This window comes from Sylvia atricapilla, chromosome W (genome assembly GCF_009819655.1).
Source record: "Sylvia atricapilla isolate bSylAtr1 chromosome W, bSylAtr1.pri, whole genome shotgun sequence".
Lineage (NCBI taxonomy): Eukaryota > Metazoa > Chordata > Aves > Passeriformes > Sylviidae > Sylvia > Sylvia atricapilla.
In genome coordinates, this window is record NC_089173.1 from 21602349 (window position 1) to 21627954 (window position 25606).

The 25606-nt window shown below is 42.2% G+C and overlaps 1 long non-coding RNA gene across 1 annotated transcript; it reads left to right on the plus strand.

Moving 5' to 3' along the window:
- Positions 1–3744: 3744 nt before the first annotated feature.
- Positions 3745–8335, plus strand: LOC136373376 (uncharacterized). Its single transcript, XR_010745640.1, has 2 exons — positions 3745–3857; positions 7223–8335. It is a non-coding gene; the product is annotated as an uncharacterized lncRNA (long non-coding RNA).
- Positions 8336–25606: the final 17271 nt, after the last annotated feature.

The window sequence follows — 25606 nt, forward strand, 5'->3', positions numbered from 1 at the left end:
AATTCATGCTTGGGTGTATACAATAGAACAATGGGAGGGCTTAATGATTAACATAGAATTGTATAACAAAGGGGTATAATACTGGGCCCCTCTTGGGCCCTTGTTGGAGTTGGATTTGGGTCTGTACCCCGACTCCCAGAGCTCTCAATAAAGCACCACATGTAATCATCCGTGATTATGTGTTTTCCTCGCTAACACCCTCACATGGTCACTGTGGTCGCTCACATAAACATCCTTCTTCCACTCTTTCCCCTTGTGCATTCATGCTGGGTTCTCACTGGGCCTCACAGCTTCTCCCAAGCAGCACCTGTAATGCTGAGAAGTGTCAAAGCTCACCCACATCTGGACAAACTGAAAAGCGTGGTGTTATAACACTGACTGGTGGAAGGGTCACTGCTGGCTTTGTTGGAGCTGACTGCTGGAGGGGTCACTGCTGGTTTTGTTAGAGCCTGGGTCATTTACATCTCACTTAAGGGCAAGGCAGTGTCTGCTGTTCTCACATATAGATCAGGAAAAAGTCTGATAGCAACTGGCTTTCTGAGATTTAGTCTGAAAACTCTCCAAGAACTAAGGATGAAGGAAAACAGTTTGAACAGTTAGCCAATGCAGGTATTTTTGAATTTGATGTATGAATGATTGGTCTTTCCATCTCTTCATATGGTGGCTTCAAAACTGATGGACTTAATTCTGGATGCTGCTGGATGGCAGAACTGGATTGACTGAGCAAACTGAAATGGAAGACAGTCATTGATGACTGGAGTTGGGCCTGACTTGGTAACGTACAGCTTTAATTCCTTCATCAAAAGGAGTATATTGGCTTTGAAGATATTTGTGCGAGGAACCGTCCAACGTAAAATCTCCTGCCGTGCTGTGAAAGCATGTTGACCAAGGGCCAGATTCTGCAATCACCTGGCCTTGGCTAAGTCAGTTTGGATCATAGAAACATAGAAAGTTAAGGGTTGGAAAGAACCTTAAAGATCATCTAGTCCCAACTCCCCCTGCCATGAGCAGGGACACCTTCCACTAGACCAGCTTGCTCAAAGCCTTATCCAACCTGGCCTTGAACTCTGACAGGGTTGGGGCTTTCACAACTTCCCCGGGCAATTTGTTCCAGTATCTCACCACCTTTACAGTAAATAATTTCTTCCTAATATCCAGCCTAAATTTCATCTCTTTCAATTTGCACCCATTACTCCTTGTCCTGTCACTACAGTTCCCAATGAAGAGTCTCTCTCCAGCTTCCAGTATCCGTAGGCCCTTCAAATACTGAAGTTGCTATAAGGTCTCCACACACCCTTCTCTTCTCCAGGCTGAACAGCCTCAACACTTTTCCCTGTCTTTGTTGGGGAGGTGCTCCAGTCCTCTTATCAACTTTGTGGATCTGCTCTGGACTTGCTCCAAGAGTTCCATGTCCTTTTTTGTTTTATGTCTGTGTGGATTGATCTGCACAGAGTAGCATTGGTATTGAGTCCTAGTTTTTCCATTTCCAGTACAAAGCTGCTAATCCTTCATGTCCTACTTTATGGCAGGTAAAAAGTACAAGAATTTCAGACTACAGTGTGAGAGAATTTGCTGCATGCGAATCAAATGGATGCACCTTTTTTCAAGTGATTTTCCAAGAAAATTTGAGGAGCAGTATGCAGAAGCCTCTGAAATACTATTTGATGGCAGTCTGTGACGCCCACAGCTTCTCTACCTCTTTTCTTCCTCTTCCCAGAGCAAGCTACAGAGCTGTGTGCACTGCAAGTGCACTGAAAACACTCCCTTCATTGGGAAATGCTGAGTGTGATTTCAAGGCTGTTGCACAGAGTAGGGAAGTGTGGTGACATCTGCAAAGTGTAGAGGAAACCAGCTTCTCTGAGAGCCTTTCACCTTGGACATTACTGTGGGCCCACAGGACTGGGCTGGGGTCAAGTGCAGGCAAAGCAGAGTGTCCTGGCTGGGGGAGGATGCTTGATCTCCCACTGCTCCAGCTGATGAGTTGCAGGTTTCTGGTGTCATGTTGGCTAGAAAGCCTTCATGGACTGAAGCTCATGCTGGCTTGCATAAAAAACTATATAGACTACATGAACAGATATACTTCTTTCCCCCAGTTAAAACCAAAGTAAACACAGAACAAAACCACCCAGACCTGTCCATTCCTCTTTTACTCTATATTTTAAAACACAGGCAAATTAAGGAGGAACTGGACAGTAACTGTATTCCTCATTATCTAACTCTTCCTTGGGCACAGGGAATGGGTTTGACTGTTAGCAGAATGGCTGGTCTTACTATGTCTGCACATAGCCTCAGGAGTACCTTGTGGGTGCTCCCAGGGGACTCAGTCACTTGGAGGCATAAGTAAGTGCTGTCCAGATTAGGGGTTTGGTCAGAGCTGCAGAAACATAATATCTGTGGTTGCAGTCCTGGCATGCTGATAATGTAACTGAAAGCTGCTGGACTAGGGCAGGCCCCAGCCACCAGCACTGGAGGGTGTCTCTGGGGTTTTGTTGAAAAGCCAGACTGCAGTGGGGAGGCAAAACTGGAAAGGAAGGGCTGCAGCTGAATGCTGGGAATGGGAAAACCAATCCTACAAGAGGGATGTCCCTCAAGTGTCCATCACACTGTCAGGACTAGGTGATGGCAAACATGCTTGGGATAGTGCAGACACAGAGCAATATTTTTTTTTTATGAATCCTGGCCTTAAAAAATATACAGTGTATTATACTGGCCTAAAAAGATGAGGAATCGCTAAAATTCCTGGGTTTGCTTGAATTCATTTTGCTATTGCATGGCCAGCTGTGCTGCTGGCCTGGGCAAATGCAGCTTGCTGGTCCCTGTCCCCACAGCTGTGCTTGGCCAGTTGGGGTTCTGGCCAGGCTGGATGAAAACAGCACTGATGCTGGATGCCACCTGAGACTGCCTCATACTGAGGGTGGTACAGGGAGGGGACAGGAGAGGAGAAACTGTGGGACTTGCTTTGGTTACAACTTGAAACTAAACACTGGTGTTTACTTTTCTGTGCAGGCATTGTGGATGCTCCAGAGACAGGGACGGGGACCTCAGTGGATACCAGAGGGTGTATGGAGGGACCAGCAGGAGCACAGAAGCAGGGACAGCTCCTTCATCCGTTGGGTACTGCAACTGGGAAAGCAAAACCTGTCTGCTCATGTGAGTGAACAGAAAAACCGAGGCATGGCCATGAATTAAAAAGCAAGGTGAACCTTGTGGGGCAGCTTTTGGAACAAAACCTCATGCAATGGCTGAAGTGTCAGCCCACCCTTGAGAACAGAACTCTGCTTCCCTGCACCTCATTCAGAGTCCTCTCAGGGTAAGAGATCCACCCCTCTGTGCACAGCCTGGGCATGAGCCTGTTTCCCAAACCAGAGCCCTTCTGGCTGTTTGTGCCTTCACAGCTCTCTGTATGGCTCCTCAGCAGCCAGGGCAGTGGAGCCTGACCACTGTCAGATGGATGGCCTGAGGTGGCCAGACTTGGGACAGGCAGAGTGGCTGCTCACAGCTCCCCTGGTGCCCTTTGCTGTGCTGCCGGTGGCCAGGTCGGCCGCAGGCCCTGTGTGCCCGGCCCACAGCAGCATCATGGCTGCACCGGGCAAAGGCCGAGATACTCGCCCTCAGCCCACTCGTGAGCCTTGTGCCTGTGGCAGGATGGGGAGAGCTGCTTTCACAACCTGGATGTGTTGTCACTCACATCCAGACATTTCCTGTTATCTAACCTCAGCCTTATCTTCCCCATTCGCAGCTTCCTCTTGAAGGAGGAGCAGCCCCTTCAAAACCGAGCTGTGTGCCCGGGCTGTGCCCCCACTGCGCTCTGGCATGACCCCCGCTGTGGCCCCACGGGCCGGGATGGCCCAGCTATGGTAGGTGCCAGGTCCCTATCCTGCCCATGGAAGGAGTGGCTGGGGACAGGGGAGGATGTGTCCTTTGGGGTTCATCTCCCATTTCTCCCTCAGGAGGTCCCAAAGGCCCGTGGGTGTTGGGACACTGGAAGGTGTGGGGTGTCCATGTTCCTGGCAATGAAGAAAGCTGTCCTCCCACCCCATGTTACACCTTGAGCTTCAGAGGGTCTTAATCCTGCTTGGGTTTGGGCTGCCTATCTTCGGTGCTGGGGCTGTATCTGCCTAAGCCGGAGGGGCTTTTTGGTGCCTCCTTTCACAGATGAGGTAGCATTTGGCTGGGTGTGCTTGGGGAGGGCAGGCTCAGGGATTGAATACCACTGGTCTCAGCCAGGGAGCACTGTGCTCTGGACCACAGCTCCTTGATGAAGGTGAATTATGATTAGCAGTGATATGTAGCCCTGCTCAGCAGCAGGGTACATGTGTGCATGCTCCCTCAGCTCACAGACATACACATGCTGCCTGTGAGCTGCTGGCAGTGGGAGATTTCGATCTAAATTAGTCATAGATGAGGCAGCTCACAATGAACAGGGTAGGGTGTGGGATGGAGGAGGGTGTAACCAGGGAGAGACCCTGTCCCAGCTGTGCAAGTGTGCTCTTCAGCTCCATTTCTCATTGTCCCCATGGTTTCAGTAGAGTAGGTGAAAGTTTACCACACTTCCCCTCTTCCCCTCTTTGGGTGTCTGGGGCATGAGCAGCCATGGGGACAGAGTCCAGTGTGCAGAGACAGGGGCTGCAGGGCTCAGGAGAGTGCAGAGGCTGTAAGAACATGTGAGGCTGGTGACCTGAAGGTAATGGAGGAATTATCAGGCCCTTCCTGGGGGCTTTGAAGTGAGCCAGCATATGTCTGGCAAAGCTCCTTGCAGTGTCCACTGCAGGGCTGGGGGCATAGGAAGGTCATATATGGAGCAGGACAGCATCCAGTGGAAGCCTGCCTTGTTTGTCTCTTATTACAAAGGCTTCCAGCTCCTAGGAGCAGCACAACCCAAGGTTTGAGCAGACCAGGGGTTCAGCAGACCCTGTTGCCACAGATCTGTGGGGACCCTTGCTTTCAATTCAGGCTGTGATTTGTGTTTCACCAAGTGGACAACAGAGATGGCCTTGATTCCAGTTCAAATCCTGCATAATAAATGCATGCCTTGAAATGGCTGCAGCCTGCATCCTAGGGCTCTGCTACTCAGCATGTGAAAACCACATAGCCACACTTCCATGCATGCTGTTATTAGGTTTAGAATTGAATTTATCCAATAATCTTACTTTTCATTTATTTTCATTACAAGTTGCAGAACAGTCTGACAGCCCTGTAAAAATACTTGAATGATGATGTACAGCCTGGAGGGGACTTTTTGTGAATTTGGTAAGGAACTGACTCAAGAATGCAGGAAGAAAAATTCTTTCTGTTTTGTCTTCAGAGTATGCAGTAGATTGCTCAGTTTTATAACACTGAGCTTTTACTTGGAAATACCCACTTTAGCTTGAAACCAGAAACTCTGACAATGACAAATCCATTTACATCAGGTATGATCCCTACGGGTAGAGTTGCAAGTTCCATTCCCATCTGCTGATAGAATTATCTCCATTGTGTTCCCCCCCCCCCCTCCCCTTATCTGTCCCTGACAGCAACATTTTAAGTGGCTGTTTTTTCCTCTCAGAAAGCCACAACGGGGGATTATTTTAAGCTTCAATTGCAGAAGCAGTGCTGCCTTGTTTTCTTCTTCCCCCTCCAATGAGAGATCTGCCTGTTAGACATCAGCACTGAAGCTGAAGGCAATCTGGTCACTGACACCTGTGGAAGAGCCTGCTTAGTCTTTCTCTAGTTGCTTCCCCACGTTTTGGTATGGCTTAGAGTCCTTTGGGGGATCACAGGTTCATATGTACTCCAGTGGGCTGATCTTAAATCAGTTTATTAACACTGTTTTCTTATCTTCATTAAATGCACATGCTGCTTTTATCCATTGCCACATAGTTTTACCTGCCATGGCTGAACTGCATTTGGAATGAGCAGCCAGAACACAGAACTGGTCACTATCTACATTGCACCCAAGGCAAAGGTGAGGACAGGGGAATGCCAGAATTACAAAGCCTGGGCAGTGACTCAGTCCAGAAACAGATTTTACCTTTAAAGCTGTAGCTGTTATCTTGCTCTTAATTCTTATTCCACTCTCTTCTGGGTTCAGAGAACATGCATTTGCTATGCTTTCATCTGAAAAAACCTTTTCCTTTCCAGGATTGTTTCTGTATGTGATATTAGATGGAATCCTATGATCATCTGTGTAAAATAGAGTCACAGAAGTTAGAGGTAGAAATGGTTGATGAATTGCCCACTGTATGATACTGTTAATATACTTAATCTAATTCTACTTTAGTGTCTTTAATGGTCTACCTTAAAATATAATTAAAAATATTTCAATTTTTATTTTGATACTAAAAATAGCATGGCTACTTTCTCACAAACTGGTGATGCTGGTCACGTGAAATTAAAATCCATGGACTGGTAAGGAAGCTAAAACACCATGCTAAAAACTCACCTGTATCTGGACATGTCCACAGAGTATGAATGACATAAACAGTGTTGTGCAGAATGGGTGGGTGACTTAGGAGCCAGTATCGATTTTTCTGGGAGAGTTGTACAGTATCAGAATTTAAAATCTGTTTTTAGACTGAATTTCTAAACAGTCAACATCTGAGGAGGACAAAGAACAGAGTTAATACTGTGCAACATCTCTTGTGTATGTTTTGTTATTTAGTTTTCTTTAGGTGCATTTCTGCATTTCCTGCACATTCCTGTTAAAAGAACAAGGGAATAACAGTATATTTTGTATTTGTGCAAGAAATGTGTGTGTGAATATGATGTTCACCCTTAAAGGGTGGATTATGCCAGTGTTTGGAGGTGGAAAGCTCCACTTATTGCAGGAAAGGCTTTTTCTGTTTGCTAGAAATGAAGCAGAAGGGGGTTAGTTTGTCAACGGAAGAGAAAGTTTCACTTCACTTCTGAAGAAGTTCATTGTTTCCCTGTGTGGAGCTTGGTTTTCTTTCAGCATCATAATCTTTACAGTATTCTGCCAAATGGACGAGCCTCCAACAGAGTCACTGATGAGCCCCTATGTGCATGCCCAGGGGCAGAGCTGTACTTCTTTTTCTGACTTTTGAATTAATATAGTGGATATTTTCTTCAGCAGAAGGCAGTGTCTGCTGGTATGGTTCTCTCTCACCCAAAAAAGAGTGCAGGAGGGGGAAATATGGGAGGGTTAATGAGGCTTTTTGCTAACTGGAAAAAGCCTCTGAAGTTAACAATAGCTGCTGTGCTTCTTTTCCCTCTGTGCGCCCAGGTTGGCATCCATCGAAGACACTGTGACCCCGGGAGCTGCAGTGTGGCACTGCGTGTATTTGACAAGCTGAGTCCGACACTCAGTGTGCACAGTGTCAGTTTGTCAAATACCCCAAGTGAGGCACTGCTGAGCAACGCCACGCCGAGAGTCCAGCCCTTTCCTCCTGCTCTGGCAGGAGTCTTCCTCTCTAGGCTCAGCACCACTCCAGAAACCCACTGAGGTACTCAACAGCCCATCCCATTGTTCCAGAACACCTGACTGATCTTCTGCTGCCAGGTTTCCCTTCCATCCCGGTTTTGGAAGTGTCTGTTGGGGTATCCCTCCCAACAGTAAATCAGAGCAGAAGTGGTGCTGCTGCAACTTCTCTGCACTGTGAAGACAGGGAATTGTGCCCTGGGTCCTTATTCTTTGCATCCAAATACAATGTTGTTCTCTTACACAGCATTAACTAGCCAGCTGTAAATTGAGCTCAGTTAACAAGGATCCTGGCAACTATAACCACAACATCATGGGTAAAGGCAGCACTATCCATAATAAAGAATCTTTCCTTTGCACATGTAGTAATCTTTTTTATATGGAGTACAAACTAGTAAGGCTGCTCATTAACTTCCCTCTGGCCCATTAGCCTGTGAAAAATGCATGTTTGCTCAATCTGTTTTGAATTAGGCTATGGAATCCATTGCCCCTCCTGGGAGCCTTGCTGTTTGGAGAAGACTTTTTGTCTTTGGAGGTTATTCCTAGTCAGTACTTGCAGCAAGGTTGCATATTCTGCTATATAATTAAAGTAATTCCCTCTTAATCATGCCACTTGAAGATGTAATGATTGATAAGTGTTTTCAGTAACTGACTTGTAGCATTTCAGATATGTCAGGGTAGGGGAATGACAGGGGCAGCATCCAGTCCAGTTTGACAAATCAAACTCTCTGAAAGCATTTGACATGGAAAACTCAAAAATAAAAACATCCCAAGACCCTACTGACTCATTTTTGGACAGTACCACCAGCAAATTTTGCAATATTTGAGAGTATTAATAAACTTGAATACTGAACTTTTGGGCTTTTTGTTACAACTATTTCTCAGTAAATATTTTGAAGAAGTTGGACTTTGTACAAAGCTGGGACTCACAAATGTGTATCATTGCCTAAGCAAATTGTGTTCTGCTTTTTGAATTGCTTGTGCACTTCTGCGCAAACATGGTCCATAAGTGGTCCAGAAATGGCCCTACTCCTTATGACTCACACTCCCATGGTCTCTCAAGCACCTCCTCATGACTCGGACATCACCCTGATCTTTATCACTGAGGTTAGCTTCAAAAGAGAGCAAGGTCTATGATTTCAGACTTTGCTTTGTCCCCAGTGGATCCTCCATGAAGCACACAGCCATGTCAGCCCCAAGCCCTGCTGTCACTCAAACCTCAAGGTTTTAACAGACCCAACCTTTGCACCACAGCTGACCAAGTTTCTTTATGCCCTTCATTCTTGTTTTCTCATGCACTTCCAATTTTTGCTTTCAGTAGTTTGCCCTCTGCTTTTTAGATAACTCTCCCCTTTAGCTCCCAGATCCTTCCAGATGACTGGGGTGAAGGGGAAGAAAGTAAACCCCTTTCTCTCTTACAAGAACAAGCACCAAATTACAGTGGGACAAATTTCTCTGGGACTTCATCTCTCACCTCCCTGCTCTGAAGTATGATACAAATCCAGCAAGTGTAAAAGTCAACAGGTCCTCTCCGTGGGACAGGCACTGCAAGGGCAACTCCGAGTCTCATGACACTGTGCCAGCCACTTGAGATAGTTTTTGGGAGGCAGTGTCCTTTCAGGGCAGAAGCTGAGCTTTTCCTTTCATTCTGGAGCAGAGCTCAGCAGATGAGCACTGGGTGAGTGACCAGTGAAAGGAAAGGAGAAGTTTTCTGGTTTGATGGTGATGCAACGCAGCAGAACCCTCTGTGTCTTTCAGAAGAATGTTCTGTTGCCAACAGGTTTTACTAGAAACATGGAAAACACACCAAAAGTAAAATAAAGAAATAATAACACGCTTGTTGCCCAGGGAAAAACACCTCAGCATTGGAGACAGGCTTCTTATGTTTCCATTGTTTTGCTACTTGTGACTAAAGTCCTTTTGCTGCCCTAACTAGAGGCAGTGACAACATGGAGTACATGGGAACTGGTCCATCTGGGGCATCTGCTCCCCCTTTCTTAACTCCTGTTGCCTTCTTCCTCTGTAGCTTCTCCCAGGCTTCATGTCTTCTAAGGAAGGTGTCCAGACCTTGTCAGAGCAGATCAGTGCTGGTGACACGCGGAAAAACTCTAAAACTCAGAGACAAAGTGAATTTTAAAGTAGGTATGTAATTTATTCAGCGCTGGGCGGGATGCAGGGTAGTTCCCCAAAGGCACCCGCGCCCCTCACTTCCATTCTCTTTTATCCTCTAGAATGTTACATATGCATCAAATTTCACAATACACCTATGCATATACATTCCTTGGCTCCTCCTCTCTCCGCTTCGTATGTTAATTGTCTTATCAGTCCTTTATGCCTGCGCAGGTGTCTCTGGTGGTCGTCCTGGGGGTCTCAGAGATGAAGAAGGATAGTCTTCCTCGGAGATGAACTTCTGACCTTGCTGTCTTGCGCATGCCCACTGATCCTCTGGGCATATTTCAAGCTTTGAAGCCAGGGTTATCTAGTCCTTGGTGCTTGAGGCGCCTGCCAGTTCCAGTGTCCTTGGTAATCCTGCCTTCCTGTCTTTTATCCTTATCAGACACCTGCACTCTACCCCCTGCTGTTACACACCATCTGAATGCCTATCCTTTAATTAGTATTTGAGTTTTAATATCCTCTAGTTTCTAACCCCATATTTCACTGGGAGGAATCACAAGACGGAAAAACCATGGTGTTACATAGTCAACGAGTGAACCTGGAGCTCAGAGCTTATAACAGCAGGAAAACTTGCACAAAACACCAAGCTAATTGAAACTAATGAAGATGATATTGGGGGGGGGGGGGGGGGGGGGGGAAGGAAAGGAGAGTGCCATGTCATGTGTTTTGGGCCTAGATCTGCTGAGGTAAGGATGGGGAAGATGAGAAATTTTCAGTTCCCTTCCCACCCAGTATTGACCTTGCACCATATGCTACTGCCCTGCATGGGCATGGCTGCAGCTCCCCATTCCCCTCAACTCCTTTGTTCTGCACCACCCCTGGAACTGCTGATGCCAGCAACTTCTGCAGCATGGGATCTTCAGGGCTGGCTGCCATGGGTCCCACAGGGACAGACTAGATCCTGTCTGCCTCCCTGGAGTGCAGCCTAACACCCAGCACAGCCCTCCCTGCATGGCTGTCACCGTGTTTGTGAAGCCCTCACAATATGGGTAGGAGATTTTTTTTCTCTGATCTTGCCCACCTCATGTCCTGCAGAAGAAGCATCATTGCAATTCAGAGCTGTAAAGGTAAAAGTGACCCTGCTGTTAGGCTGCTGACCTGAGAAGGGATGATCCATGGCAGCAGAGATGAGCCTTGTGGGTGAAGTCAGAGCCAAGCAGGAGGGTGTGTGTGACTTGAGCTGCTTCCCCATGCTTTCCTCACTGCACTCACTGATTTAAAAAAAGCCATTAACTCTTATAAATTTGGTTTGCTAAAGCCAGGAGGCATTCCTCCTCCCTGCCAAGGACAAAGGGATGCTGGCTGGAGGCACAGATAGGGAGGACAGAGCTGACAGCAGCACTGCAGTAAAGGCAAGATGCAAACAATTAACAGTGATGAGGCAAATCAGGCTGCTGAGTGACAGTGTACTGTAGGGAATGCACTGCATCTGAAGGCAGGAACCGCATCCATGTTGCACGACAGGTCAGCATTAGTAATCACACAGATTGACTTACGTCCCACAGAATAAATTGGTTGTCAGTCTGTTGTATTCAGAGAGATCCCTTACTCAATCATTATCCAAATGTCTCAAATTTCTCTCTATTTTATCATGCCTCTGGCCCCCACACTGTAAAAATTAAATGTCAGCATTTCCTTCAACATAATTTCTGGTTTTCCAGGAGAAAACCAGTGGGTGACAGTTCAGAGACTCATTCCCTCTCTCTCTGAGCACTGAGCTCCAGTCTGATAGCAAAAATTATATTCCTGGGACATCAACCTCCCCTCTGTGGTCCCTTTACCATGCTGCAACAAAAAAAGAAAGACTCAAGGACAGGCAGGGTGTACAACCAGTATTTGCTGAGCTGCAAAAGCCAGAGGATCTCTATTTCCAGCACAATCCTGGTTCCTTGCAGCCTGGGATGTCTTAACAGGAACACACATTGGAGAGTACCCCTTGCTAGTGTTACTGACTGGCAGCACTGCACCAACTACTTCTGGATTTACAGGCTAAAGAATTTCATGTTCTCACTCCTTCAGATCTCTCTTCCTGCCCTCGGTCCTTCAGGTTGCTCAGAAAGAACTCATTCTATAGAAGTGGGTAGACAAACAGTTGGCTGGGGGTTTCTGCTCCCGCAGGCAGGGCCTCGTCTGCCAAAGACCAAAAGGTAATGCAGCTCCCCTGGGTTAAAGCAAGCAGTGAGAGCAGAACAGAGGGACAACAGGAGGAAGAGTTTCCATCTGTTAAGTTCACTGTTCAGTACCTGTAGCCCTGCATGGCTGCTTATGTGGAAAACCTGGTACTCTACTAAATCCCTTCTGTTTCATATTGTGATTCCATTGTAGTCACAAGGTTCTCATACTCAGGACTTTTCCTGTCTTTCACGGTGGTCTTTGAAATGGGGTGGAAAGAACTCCACAACTAATAATAGTTGTTAGAGCGGTATGTATTTATTGACGTCGAGATGCGTGGGGAATAATTTCACCAAAGACATGCACGAACACCAGGGAACTTGCCTTTTTTATTGTTTCCTGAGGTCTTACATATGCATGACATTCCACAGACCCTCTTCATACATATTCATTCTTTGACTTCTTTGCTTGGTATGGTAATTAATTCCATGCCCTTCTGGGCATGCTCAGTCTGTTGTGGTGGTCTCTGGGTAGTCTTCAAGCATTCACTTCTTCACCTTTATCTCTCCCATGTGTGCTTTGGCCTTTTTGGCATGTTTTCAAAGGAACACAACATCTTAGAGTCTGTGTTCTTTTCTTTATCTGTGCCCTGTTATTCTGCTGTTTAGGCTAGTTCTTCTGATTATCACTGAAGGCTCCCAATACTTGTAGTGCTTAAAAATATGCAAAAGGGTAACAGACACAGCATTCAGTATTTACTAAATGTCTTCTAAAATGCAATCTCATATATTCTAAAGTACTATTTGGAATACATTCTAACATACAGTATATGTTCTTAAATCTACTATAAAGGATCAGCTGGGATTTTTCAAATCTATGTCTCAAGTGTTAGAGTGCATTTCCTCATGTAGGCACTTAACAGGGACTTCCACCTCAGTATGCAGCAGCACAACATCTGCAGTGCTGTGGCTGGCACGAGAGAGACATGAGTGAAAAGAACGACTAAAGCAGATGGCACTTCACTTACATCTTAGTCAGAGACAAGATTTACCATATAATCTGTGGAACAGCAAAATTCATATTATTCTAGTGAGGGCCTGGGGGGCTCTGAATGACACTAGAAAGTGACATTAAAAGAATTACACAAAGAGAAGCACTGGTTAATACTGGTACTACAAACTCATAGCATTATCATGTTATACTCTAAAGTTACCAGCAGACGGTCTAGCCTTTGGAAAGTAAATACCAGGAATAATTGGGGAAAATTGATACAGATAGCTATGGTGTCTCTGAGTAGGAAAGCAGTATGAAGGTGTTGAAGACTGAGATGAGGACAGGGCAGAAGACATGTTTGTATAATCATATGCTAATAGGAACTCTGCAAAGTAATACTTGGCCAAGCACTAAGACATTTCTTATAGAGAAAGGCAAGGGTAGAGGGAACTTAAAGGAAGAGCTGAGAATTTCTGTCTTTTGTTTTGCTAAATAATGGTGAGAATTTCCCACAGAGAACAGGTTACCCATGGCATGTGACAGGCAGAGCAAAGCACCCAGAGTATCTATCTGATTTTCTACCATATTAAAGAAGAGTCTGGCTATATCTTGTGACAACGTGTTAAGTCCTCATGCTGATAACTAAAGTGCTAAGGTGTTCAAACCCTCCCCCTGTAAGGCAAATAAATATTTGCTTTTCACTGAGCAAGAAGGCTTTTTAGGAGCAGATACTGAGACATTAATTTTGAAGAATTAAGGACTTTAGTTAAACTAGATATTGCTTACGTAGACTTCCCTTTACTAACTAGACATTGTTGAGGTAAACTTCCCTTTTTTTAACAGAAGCCGGATTTAAGGAACCGATAAATCAGGAGACCTGTCAACTTCATCAATAGACTCCAAGAACACAATGTGATCATAAATCAGATAGTCTTGAGAAAACAGGATCCAGGTGTCACCAACACTAAAAGGTTAAAAAGTCAAAGCGAGGAAGACCCATCTTACTTCATCATTTTGAGACCCCACCCCATAAGAAGGACCACCGACCCATTTCAAAGAACAAACTACGCATGCTTAATTGCTTTTTGCCTAATTACCATACGAAGCGGGGAATGGGATGGACCAAAGTTATGAATATGCATTTGTGTTTTGGGTATTCAACACTCTTGTACATAAAAAGACCCTGTGATCATCTGTAAATTGCGGTGTGTATTTGGGAGCTATCCCGCACGCTGCCCGGCGTCGTAATAAACATACACTTTCTAACTTCAAACTGTTAGAGAGTCTTTGTCCGTCATAGTTGGATATTGGTATTAGATCAATATCCATATTTTTTTAACAAATCATTTTGGCGACCGCGGCAGGACACTGCTCTCTCTGGCCGAGGGGGCCATCGGGGTCTGGGACCCCTCAGGGCGCCCGCCCAGAATTTCCTGGGAAGAGGGCTCCCGCGGCCCCGCTGACACCCCCGGGGAAAGACCAGAGCCTGCTGGAACTACGGACAAAAGGTATGTTTAAAATATTGGGAACAGGTACCTTGGAATAGAGGCGGCTTATAAGTCATAAGAGACGTCTTATGCAAAGCAGAAGCCTGACTGGGTTTTGGAAACTCCGCGGAGTCTTGTAAATGGTTGGTTGTGTTCCAGGTAGAGCTGGTAATTGTAGCTCCCTCCCGTAGAGGGGAGGGCAGCAGCGGCCCCAGGGCTGCAGGTTTTGTTGGTTTAGGAACAGTGGTGACTCCGATTTCGGCTTGTAGTTTAAAGGTGCACCTTGGTAATCCATAATCTGAAGGGCTAGCTCGAGTTTTGAGATGCAAAGGGTGCCGTCTTGGGTCGTGGTCCCGCGCCGAAGGTGTGTGTGTATTGACGGATCCGTGTCTGTGTGGTGGTCCTGTGGTTTTGTGATTGTGTGCGCTTTGGTGAGAAAAAGAATCATTTGTGTACTGTATGTGTTGTGGTTTGCGAAAGCTTGTGTGGTACGCGTTTTGGTTTGTGTGATTTTGCTGCGTGTTACTAACCTCTGTGAGTGTTTTTGGAAGTTTTGCAAGTTTAAAGTTGTAAGAGATTTTAAAACTCCCGCCGATCCGCGGAAGAATACCTTTGAGAAAGCGGAGGGATTTGAGTGCTTATGTCGTGACTGGAGTGTGTCATGGAAAGCGCTGTGTGTAAGTTTTGACTGTATAACTGATGGTGTAATTTGGATCAGTGTGTTGTTCAGTAGAAAAACATCTGTGGGTGAACAAATTGTTTAAAAGAAGAAAAGAAAAGAAAAAAAAAAAAAAAAAAAAAAAAAACAAAACCAAGAACAAAAAACCCCAAGCAAGGGTAAGGGGTTTTCCTTTTCAAAGTGAATGCCCGACACAGCCGCGGTGATTGGGGGTGATTTGTTTCCCGGTAACCGCAGAGGAATCTAGGCTTGCGCAACCTCAAGCCACGTCCCTTAGCTCCTTGTAAAACGCCGAGAGGTTTTTGGCGAGTGGATGTCTTAGTTAAAGAGAAATATTCTTATCTATCTGTGAGGTGTGCAGTTGCCAGTGTGTGGTAGTATCTTAAAGTGCTGGTGGCTTAGTCCTCAACCACAGAGGAGCAGAAAAGCAGTGTAAGATCAAGGTTCCCCCCCGCTTCCCGGTGGAAGGGTCTGTGCTACGTCCCGGCTGAAATCTGTGGGAATTTTGGCGAGACCTTGTTAAATTTTTTTGGTTCAATGTGTTTAGGGTCGCAAGGGACCCCGGCTGTTTCTTTTGTGAGCCTAAAACTGTTGGTGTTTGAAGCCAGATCCCTGCAGAAAAGGGAAACCCGGTCTAGCAGCTTTTGATTGTGTGCAGAGAACGGAAAGCCCAGTGCCAGCCGAGGTGGCCGGGATATTAGTAGAATTGTTGGATTCCTGTGAGAACTCGGTTGATACTCTGCAAAGTTCACATTTGTTAATTTTAATTATTTTAGTAGTAATATACCCAAGGCAAGGCATAACAGAAGACCCGGTTTAATAAGTGATTAATAACCAGCAATTTGGGTCAAGTCCCTGGCTGATCGTGTAGTGGTTTTTTTTCAAAAGAGGAAATTTTTTCTTTTTGTGTGTCAAAAGGCATTGGGAAAAATAGGATCCTAAATATGGGGGCAAATGAAAGTAAAGAGATTCCCAGAGTGTGAAAAACGAGATTCACTTTTTAGATTTTAGGAAAGAGGTTTAATAAAAGATAAGACAATTAGGAGATAAGGAAAAAAAAGCAAAGTACGGCCGGCCAGGTGACTTGGCACTTAGCCAAGTCCACAAACTGCTATTTCATAGACTTTCTTTAAATACCTTTTCTATTGTATCAGTCTGTTGAAGATTTATTTTTTTCCATAAACTAGTTTCCATATTCCAGGAACTATTTTGCGTGGCTCCTCCTTGGGTCCGCCTTTTTAGAGCTGTGTGTTTCTTGGCTGTGTCTTCATTATCACTTCCAGATTGGGCCTTGGTCCATGCTTTCTTCAGATGGTAGATGCTGATAGTCGGAGTATCAATAGCAGGGTCTTTTTTGCATGGTCACTGGATGTTATCCCAGCCAAACAGACAGTTTAAGCATACTATATCACTACTACCACTATGTCTAATTTTCTTTACTAACAGCAGAAATAAAAAAAACTTATATTCTTACCACAGAGTTATTAATCATAGAGCACACATCTTGCGAAAAGCCAACTTTATAATAGGTATTTATAACAATTCTTCCTTTTTTTTTTTAACCATTATTTGGCTTGAGCCATTCTCTTTGTTTTTTAGCTTTTATTATTTGCTTATTTTTCTATTGATAAAAAGGGTTTTCTATATTATTTATTTAGATGTAGTTATTTTAGGATTTGTTGACATTACCAATATTTGCTTATTTTGGACTACATCAATGATTAGCCAAATAGATAGTTAATTTTTAAAAATTTTAGTATTGGTTTCAATTTTATACATATGTAAGAATGTAATTTGGATGGATTATAATAGTGAATGTTGATATGGGTATTAGAAAAATACTTCAGTTTATAGTCTTTGGTAGTACTTGTATTATGATTTTGCTATGATTTTTGAAAGACAAAAGAGTGAGTGACAGAAATAGAGTTTCAGTTCTTTGATTTATATCTCCACTTGACCAGGTTTATGGGGGTGCATCTTACAGTCGGTGTATGATTCTTTTCGGTGGCGAAATACAGTGGTTTTGATTGGAGTTTGCTCTTTTATTTTTTTGTCACACTTTGCTTAATTTTAGGCAAATAGTTTTTGATACTTTTTAATTGAAGTTGTTTTATGTTAATTAAGCATCTTCTATTCAACAGACATTAGTAATCTCCATTTATTAGGATATATGTATATATGCATCACTAAAAGGTAGTAAAGTTTTTTAATTTCAAAGGCTAGTTGCAAAGTCTTTTTAGAATTGACAATTACTTGTGTTGGTCAGACTGTACTTTGAGTAAAACTAAAATAACTGCATCTTTAATTTATTGTGATTCTTTTGCATGATTATTTTATTGAAATTAGGGTGTTATTTTTCTCTTTAGGGAACTACTTTTGATACCATTTAATTTTTGAAAGCCTCCACCTTTTTATTTAATTGCAACTAGGATTGAGGAATAGGTTAAAAGGAAACTTAAGGAGAAAAATTTAGTCAATAACAAAAATAACTTAAACTACAGAGTGTAAAAAAAACTTTATTTTTATCCTTTCTTTTTTTTTTTCTATTAAGGTATTTATGGGCTTTTTTTAACTTGTTGATTTAATAAATATTTTGATGTTAGAGTCTTATCATATTGAAGGTTTTTGGTGGGCAGATCCTCTGCCCAGCTTGTTTTTAGAGTAGAAAGACAATGAATTCTTGACATTCCAGAAGATTTTTCTTACTATTTTAGGAGAACTCAGAAAAATACATACACTATAGGATTCGTTTTTGTTTAAGGCCAAAGACACTTACTCGATTTGTTATGCATTGATTTAAGAGATTAGGTACTTTTTAGAAACTTTGATGAGAACTTCTTTTGATGGGAATTAACACTACTACTTTTGTGAGATAGGTTTTATTTGCAAAAAAGTTGGAAAACTAAGTAAAACTCCTAAAATAGTTTTTGCAAAATTTACAATAATTTAGTGTCACTTAGCATTACCAAACAGGGAAAGAAAAGAAATTACTAAAAAAATTTTGCATATACCACAATAGTATTATAAAGCAGTAAGTATTTTGTTATTCATACTATCGTTTTTCATACTCTGTTGTTGTATTTGTGCTTCACTCTATCTCAAGAGAAATTTGACATCTTATATTAAAAAGAAAAACAAAACACTTCCAAAAATCTTTTAATAAACTTATAAAAAACTCTTTCAAAGAAGCTATCCTAACTATTAACTACATCTTAACTTCTAATGTAAGAGGTGGATGACAAAGTTTTCTATTTTATAAAGTTATATGATTAGTACTATAAATTATTTTTGATATACTCATTTAGAGGAGCAAATCTTTATATTTTTTCTTGTGATTTTTAAATTGCAGAAGAAAAATTGCTTTTGAGAATTTCTTTCTATTATTATTTTGACAGTATTAGACTTCTGTCAGTGATTAATTGTACTTTTTTGTGGGGACAACATTGTCAGCATAATTGAAGAATGTTTTTTGTTGGTTACAAATGTTTGCATGTTTGTGTGTGTATACAAAAGAATTACAGCTACTGTATTAACTCTAACATAGTACAAGTTTAGTTGAAAACTTTTTTCTTAATTACGACTTTGTTGGGTAGTAATTCACACTTATGTTTTGTGAACACTAATATATTTTTTTGGTATTTTGTATAGGTGCTTCTCTTTGCTCTTTTTTTTTAGGCTATATTTAGTTAGTACATTAGTAGCACCGATTGATGAATAATAAAAGAATATTTAAGTTAGTATGAAAGAGCTACTTTAAATACATAAAACAATTAGAAAAAATAAAAGAGACAAAAACATATTGTCTGTTTTGTAAGGTATAAAACCTAAAGTAAATTAGCCAAAATGCTAAGAATATGGAGTTAGTTCTTTTTTTGTGATCTTTATGTACTTGCAACATTACATAGTGGGTGACAAACACTTTTAAAACAATACTACACGTTTTAACTTTAATTTTTTACATTTGTAGAGTAGGGTTAGTTTAAAGTCTATTTTCTTTGTAGTTGTGAAGAAACAGAAGTAGGAGGATTTGACAGACTAGACTGATTTTTGAGTGTTATGCAGAGAAGTAAAACAAAGAAAGTTTTTTGTCCAAAATTTTTTTGAATTATTTGAGTCTTTTTTAGTTCATTATTATTCAGTTTTGTGGAAAATTTAACTTGGTATTACTTGGTTGGGATCTTACAGTTGATTTTTAAGTTTTTACATTAGTTTTTTGATTTTGTTGGTGTTGATTCAAAATTTGCAGCCTTTTAGTTGTTAGTCATATTGCAGCTTTAGTTGTTTGTGATACTTGAAAAAAAGAATCTTTTTGCTGTGGGGTTAAAGAATTGTCTTTTCTATTTTTGCAATTGTAAAGATATACCTTTTTAACATTAATTTCTTTTTATTTTATAAACAACAGTTTCATAGTCCAAATATTACTTCTTAGGGTGTTACTTTTAGGTTTCCATTTGGGTTACATTTATACCTCTCTTACTTTTGGCATTTGAGTATTACTTTTGTTTAAAAAAATTCTTAATAATGAAAAATTTTAATTCCATCTATAATTCCTTTTTTTCTTCACCATATTCTTTAAACTTCCAATACTTTCTTATCAAACACCAGAACTCTCTCACAACTTTTTTGATTTCAATCTCCTATTCTATCAAAACTATTTTCTCTCATTTCTTAGGTCATCCTTCCCTTTGATCTCTTATAGCTATTTCTTTAGGTAATTTTAATGCCCCCAAAATTTTCTAAAAACTTTTAAGACCTTTTAAAAACCAAAAAACCTCTAAAAATTTTTGAAAATCTCAAAAAAAACTCACAAAAACCATCCTTTTAAGACTTGTAAAAACCAAAAAATCTTTAAAGAATCTTAAAAAAATGAATCTCCTCATTAATTTGTAAAATTGCATTAATCTTTTTTAAGCATCTCTCTTTTTCCATAAATTTCTTTTAAAAGTACATATTATCCTCAATTAGTAAACATTTTATACTTTTTAAAGGCACATTTCAACATTCTTTTCTTTGTAAGATTTTTCTACAAACTATCAACATATTTTTTCTCTTTCTCTTAGAAGATTTTATTTTTGTCTAACTTTTAATATTCTTTTGGTATAACCTTTATTCTTAATAATATTTCTAGATCTTTTCCCAACACATTAAGACTCAGTTTAGGGATCAATAAAATATTTCTCATCCATCTGTTGGTATTTCTTTTAATTACCACATTTTCTATGATAGGGACTTTAAACTTTTTCCCTCCTACCGTCGCCACCTCTGAGATCTCTTTACTTACCCTCTATCCTATTGGGCCTCCCCATAACATATGCTTTTTTTGTTTCAAAACCGACCAAAAATTGGAACACTTCTTTCTTAGGACCTACTTTTTAGGGTTATTACAGACTTTAGATGGTATTTGTTTTTTTAAAAAAAATAGAGCCTATGACTCTTTTATATTATGTTTTGTTTAGGTTTTGTTTTTGTTTTTTCGACGAGGGCACTCACGCTTATAATGCCCTTTTTTTCTACAAAAGAAACAGGCACCCTTAGTACGCTTTTGGGATTTTGTTCGCATTTTGTCTCTCTTCCCCTCCCCGTCTCCGAGCCCTGAATCCCCGAGGAGCGGGAGGCTGCAGACGGGTCCGGGGCCGCTCTGCGGTCAGAGCCGTCCGGCGGAGGCCAGGGGCCCGCGGAGCACCGGGGGGCACGGACTCTGTGTTCGGGACAGATGGGACTGTCGATGGAGTCCACAGGGCTGCGGTGGTATCTCCCACGGCAGAACTAAGGCAGCCTTCTCTGTCGGCAGCCCCGCAGCTCTAACATGAGCAGGCGAGGGCAGTGTTATAAATTGGGCCAGGAGACCTGCTCCTTTGAAAAGCCTTTATTAGTCAGCTCTTTCAAGGGGGAACTCGAGGGGTCGCCTGCGCCGCCGCTGCTCCTGTCGCCGCCCTCGCTCCTGTCGCCGCTGAGGATCAGGTGTCAGTCGGACCTTCTGCTCTCCCCGCAGCAGAGTCGGGAGGCTCCGATCTCGCGGGAATTCCCGGCAACCCAACTGGGCTCGTGTGGTCTAGGGGCGTCACTTCTTCCCAGTCTCTTTGTGGTCGTGGCGAGGCGGCAGAAGCAGAATTCAGTCTTTAGGTAGCTGAGGGTCTTCTCGTTGTTGTAGTGCCTCCCTTTTATCTGGATTTGGTGCTGGGTCGCGGCTTTTGGGTCCGCTTGCCGGCAACTGCACTTCGGTTTTGGAGCGGTGCACCATGGAAGTCCTTGGATTTTCCTATTAGGCGGGGCCGGCAGTTCGAGGAGCCGGCAGGGAACGGCGACAGCCTAGCCCGACGGAAGGGGAAGGGAACCCGGGGTTTTAGAGGGGGTATACAACTTGGAATAAGGTTTTGAGGGTACAAACTTTGGTACAAACAGCTTAACAGACCGGTTTACAACTGGCATAATATTTGAAACAGTACAACTTTTTAACAAATGGCAGACTGTGTAAGAAAATGGGAATCTCTTACATTTTATTCATTTCAGTCCCCCCTCTATTTCTTTGATCGGGCCTTTGCCCGCATCAATTGGCAGTTTTTTGATTCATGGGAGTATATCTTTTTTAATTTCTGGTATTGGTTATATATTCTTTTGGCTTTATTCAGTTCTTCAGTTTGGGGTTCTAGTCTTATTTCAGTAGGTTTGGGGCTTGCTTGAATGGTTGCAGTTCGAATTAAACAGGGGAATATGCAGGGAAGGAGTAGGAAGCTGGCAAGGATGCTTATTACAATAAATAAGTCAATAGGTAAGTTTTTATTAAGGGGCTCATCAATTTCATTCAGTGGCTTTTCTTTTATTAAATTTGCAACTCCTTTTGGATTGTCTAATTTTTTTTGGTAAAACAATTCTCTTATAGGGCACTCTCTAGTTAGGTGCTGCATAAACGTTGCAGCAATTTTTACTATCTAATATTGTTTTTCATTTTTTTGGCAAGTAGATACTTGGGTTATATTAAAACACGTGGGACTCACATGAGTGTGAACTCTTATAAGGGACTGCAGATTCTCTTCATCATAGATGAGATGGTAGCCCCTAGAGCATGTTCCTTTGGCATGTTTGCTTATTAATGGGACTATAATTAGTCCTCCCAAGAGTCCAGTATGAACCATTATCTCGATCTCACCTGGTCTTGCCTCTTGGGTTAGGGAAGTGGGATAGTCATTCTTAGGGCATGCTCCTTCGGTGGGTTTGCTCATCAATAGGACTATAATTAGTCCTCCCAAGAGTCCAGTATGAACCATTATCTCGATCTCACCTGGTCTTGCCTCTTGGGTTGGGGAAGTTATTTAGCTGGCCTTATGGAGTTCCTTTCAGTGTGCTCCCACTTGTTCAGTTTTTGATTAGGCTTTCTGTGGTGTGCCCTATAAGAGATCTGTAATGATATTATTATCACAACCTTTTTAATATTTTATAATAACTTAGAACAACAACTTACAGAGAACATTTTATGATCTAATTGGGCTTTGGTCGTTTCTTGAAGGTTATTTTAAGTGTGTTTGGATCTCTAATGGTAGTCCATTCAGAGGGAGTCTCTGCTGGGGTAACAGAGTCACTGGGAAGTGGCAATGGTCCTTTTACTTGGGATATGTGTGTCCAACCCTTTTCTTGGGTTCTCACTGCAGTGTGGGTTGTGAGCAGGACCTGGAATGGACCTTCGAATTTGGGAGTTAGTGGAATGGTATTCCAAGATTTAATTAGGACCCAGTCCCCTGGCTTTATTTGGTGTACATCTGCATCTAAGGGGGAGGTTTGAGGAAGATACCCTCTTCTCTTAAGATCGGCTAATGTCTTTCCAATTGTTTGAATATATTCTTGAGTGGCTGCCTCCCCTTCTAAATAATTTGCAGTGCTGTAAGGAGTTAGTAAGAAAGGGAGTCTAAACATCATCTCATATGGTGAAGCCCCTATGTCTGACCTTGGCCGAACTCGGATTCTCAAGAGTGCTAGGGGCAGACATTTTAGCCAATTCATTCCAGTTTCTGTTATCAATTTAGTCAATACATTTTTGAGGGTTTTATTCATCTTCTTAACTTTCCCCGAGCTTTGGGGATGCCAGGGTGTATGCAACTGCCATTTAATTCCCAAGGCTTTAACAACATCATGCAGGACTTGTGCTACAAAGTGGGGGCCTCTGTCTGAATCGATGTTGTTTACCAGTCCATATCGGGGGATGATGTGTTCTAATAGTATTTTTATTACTACTTGTGCTGTTTCCCTTTTTGTAGGGAAGGCTTCTATCCAATGTGTTAAGTGATCAACTATAACCAAAAGGTGCTTATATCCCTGTACTGGAGGCATTTCTGTGAAGTCTATTTGTATACTTTGAAAGGGTCTTAATGCTATTTGTCTTCCTCCTGGTGTGGGCTTTTTCATTACTTTTTGATTTACTTTTTGACAAATTAGGCATCCTTCAGTCACTGCTTTGGCCAGGTTATAGATTCCAACACATAGGTGTTCCCTCAGGAAATGATCACACAACCCTTGGGTGCCCCAGTGGGTTAAGCTATGGATTTCTGCCAGTATTTTTCGAGCTATTGCTTTATTTAGGAATGTTCTTCCATCTGGGGTCAGCCATTCCCCCTGCTTCCCTTGGTGTAAACCTAACTTTTTTATTTCTTTTAATTCATTTTCATCATATATTGGTTCACTAACTTTGTTAGCTGGTACATCATTTAAAGTAAGAATTTTATTGGTTCTCCCAGCCTTTGAGCTGCTAGTTTGGCTGCTTGATCAGCTACTTGGTTGCCCTTTCCTTCAAATGTGTCCTTTTTTTGATGTCCTTTGACATGTACAATTGCTATTTCTTGGGGCTTCATAAGAGATTCTAATACCAATTTAATTAATTCTTTATGTATCAGATTTTTCCCCTTTGAATTTAGGTAGCCTCTTTCTTCCCAGATTTTTCCAAATGTGTGTACTATTCCAAATGCATATCTCGAGTCTGTGTAGATTGTACTTTGGTCTTGTTCTAATAAATCTAATCCCCTCTTGAGGGCATAGACTTCACAACACTGGGCAGACCAATGGGGGGGGCAGTTTTTCTTTTTCTGTAACTTTTAAATTGTCCCTTTCTGTACTTTCGACTATTGCATAGCCTGATATTCTCTTTCCCTCTGTTACCCTAGATGATCCATCAATAAATAGCACCCTCCCACATGGTAGAGGTGTATCTTCAAGATCTTCCCTTACTTTTGTTTGTAAATCTATGATTTCCAGGCAATTGTGCTCTAAGTTTGGTGTGGGTTCCCCTGAGAGGAACTGGGCAGGATTTAGACTTTTTGATGTGATTAGCTCCAAATCACTGGTGCCGGTTAAAATCACTTCATATTTTAAAATTCTAGAGTCAGTCAGCCATTGTTGAGCCCTTTGGCTCAACACTGTCCTGAGATCATGGGGTGTGTGTGCAATGATTTTTCCCTGCAGTGTCAGTTTTTGTGCTTCCTCTACAAGAACAGCTGTGGCTGCTACAGCCTGGAGGCAAGCCGGCCACCCTCTTGCAACTGGATCCAAAAGTTTGGAAAGATATGCGACAGGCTTTTTGTGTCCTCCCCATTCTTGAGTTAATACTCCATAAGCTATTCCCCCTTCAGAGTTAATGAATAGGTCAAACTTTTTCTTAAGGTCTGGGAGACTCAGGACAGGGGCTGAAGACAATTTTGTCTTTAGGTCTTTCAATTGTTCTTCATCCTTATCTGTCCATTTTACAGGTTCAGGTTGGACTAACTTCTCATAGAGAAATTTAACACTTTGGGAATATTTTTCTATCCATAGCTTGCAATAACCAAATAGTCCTAATAATTTTCTTATATCTCTTTTTGTGGTTGGAGCTGGGATTGAGAGTATACCTGAGATTCTCTCAGGGCTTAATTTTTTACACCCTTCCCCAATGAGGTGTCCGAGGTATGTGACTTGTGATTCTACAAACTGTAATTTGTTCTTTGACACTTTGAGGCCTTTTTTTCTTAGAAAATTTAAGAGATTAATACTGGTTTTTTTTCACTTCATCTTTCTCTCTCCCCGATATTAGGAGGTCATCTACATACTGCAGGATTTGTACATTATTTTTAGGGATAAACTGCCTTAGTAACTCTTCTAGGGCTTGCCCGAAGAGGTTTGGGCTTTCAGTGAACCCTTGAGGAAGACGTCCATCTTAGTTGCTGCCCTCTCTTACTTTCAGGGCACTCTCATTCGAAAGCAAACCAATCTCGGCTTCCTTCTGCCAAAGGACAGGCCCAAAAAGCATCTTTTAGATCTACTACAGTAAACCAGGAATGTTCTCTAGGGATCCTGCTCAGGAGTGTGTAGGGGTTTTGTATCACCGGGTGCCTGGTAATTGTTTTTTTGTTTACTTCTTTTAGGTCTTGCACTAATCTAAACTTATTTTTTGCCTTTTTTACAGCCAGAATAGGGGTGTTGTGGGGTGACATACAAGGTTCTAATATTCCTTCTGTGAGTAGATGGGTTATAATTGGGGTTAGTCCTTTTTTCCCTTCCAGAGAAATAGGATATTGCCTGACCCTTATAGGAGGCGTATTTTTTTGCATTTTTATTTCTATAGGTGGGATATCTAAATATCCATATTTTCTCTCCTCGGCCCAGACTTCTGGCTTGATTTCTTTCAAGTCTCCAATAGTCAGCCTCATCATTTGTACTACCATTTTTCTTTTTCTAGGAAGAATCCCTACTCCCAACTGAACTTGCAGGTCTCTTCTCAGCAAG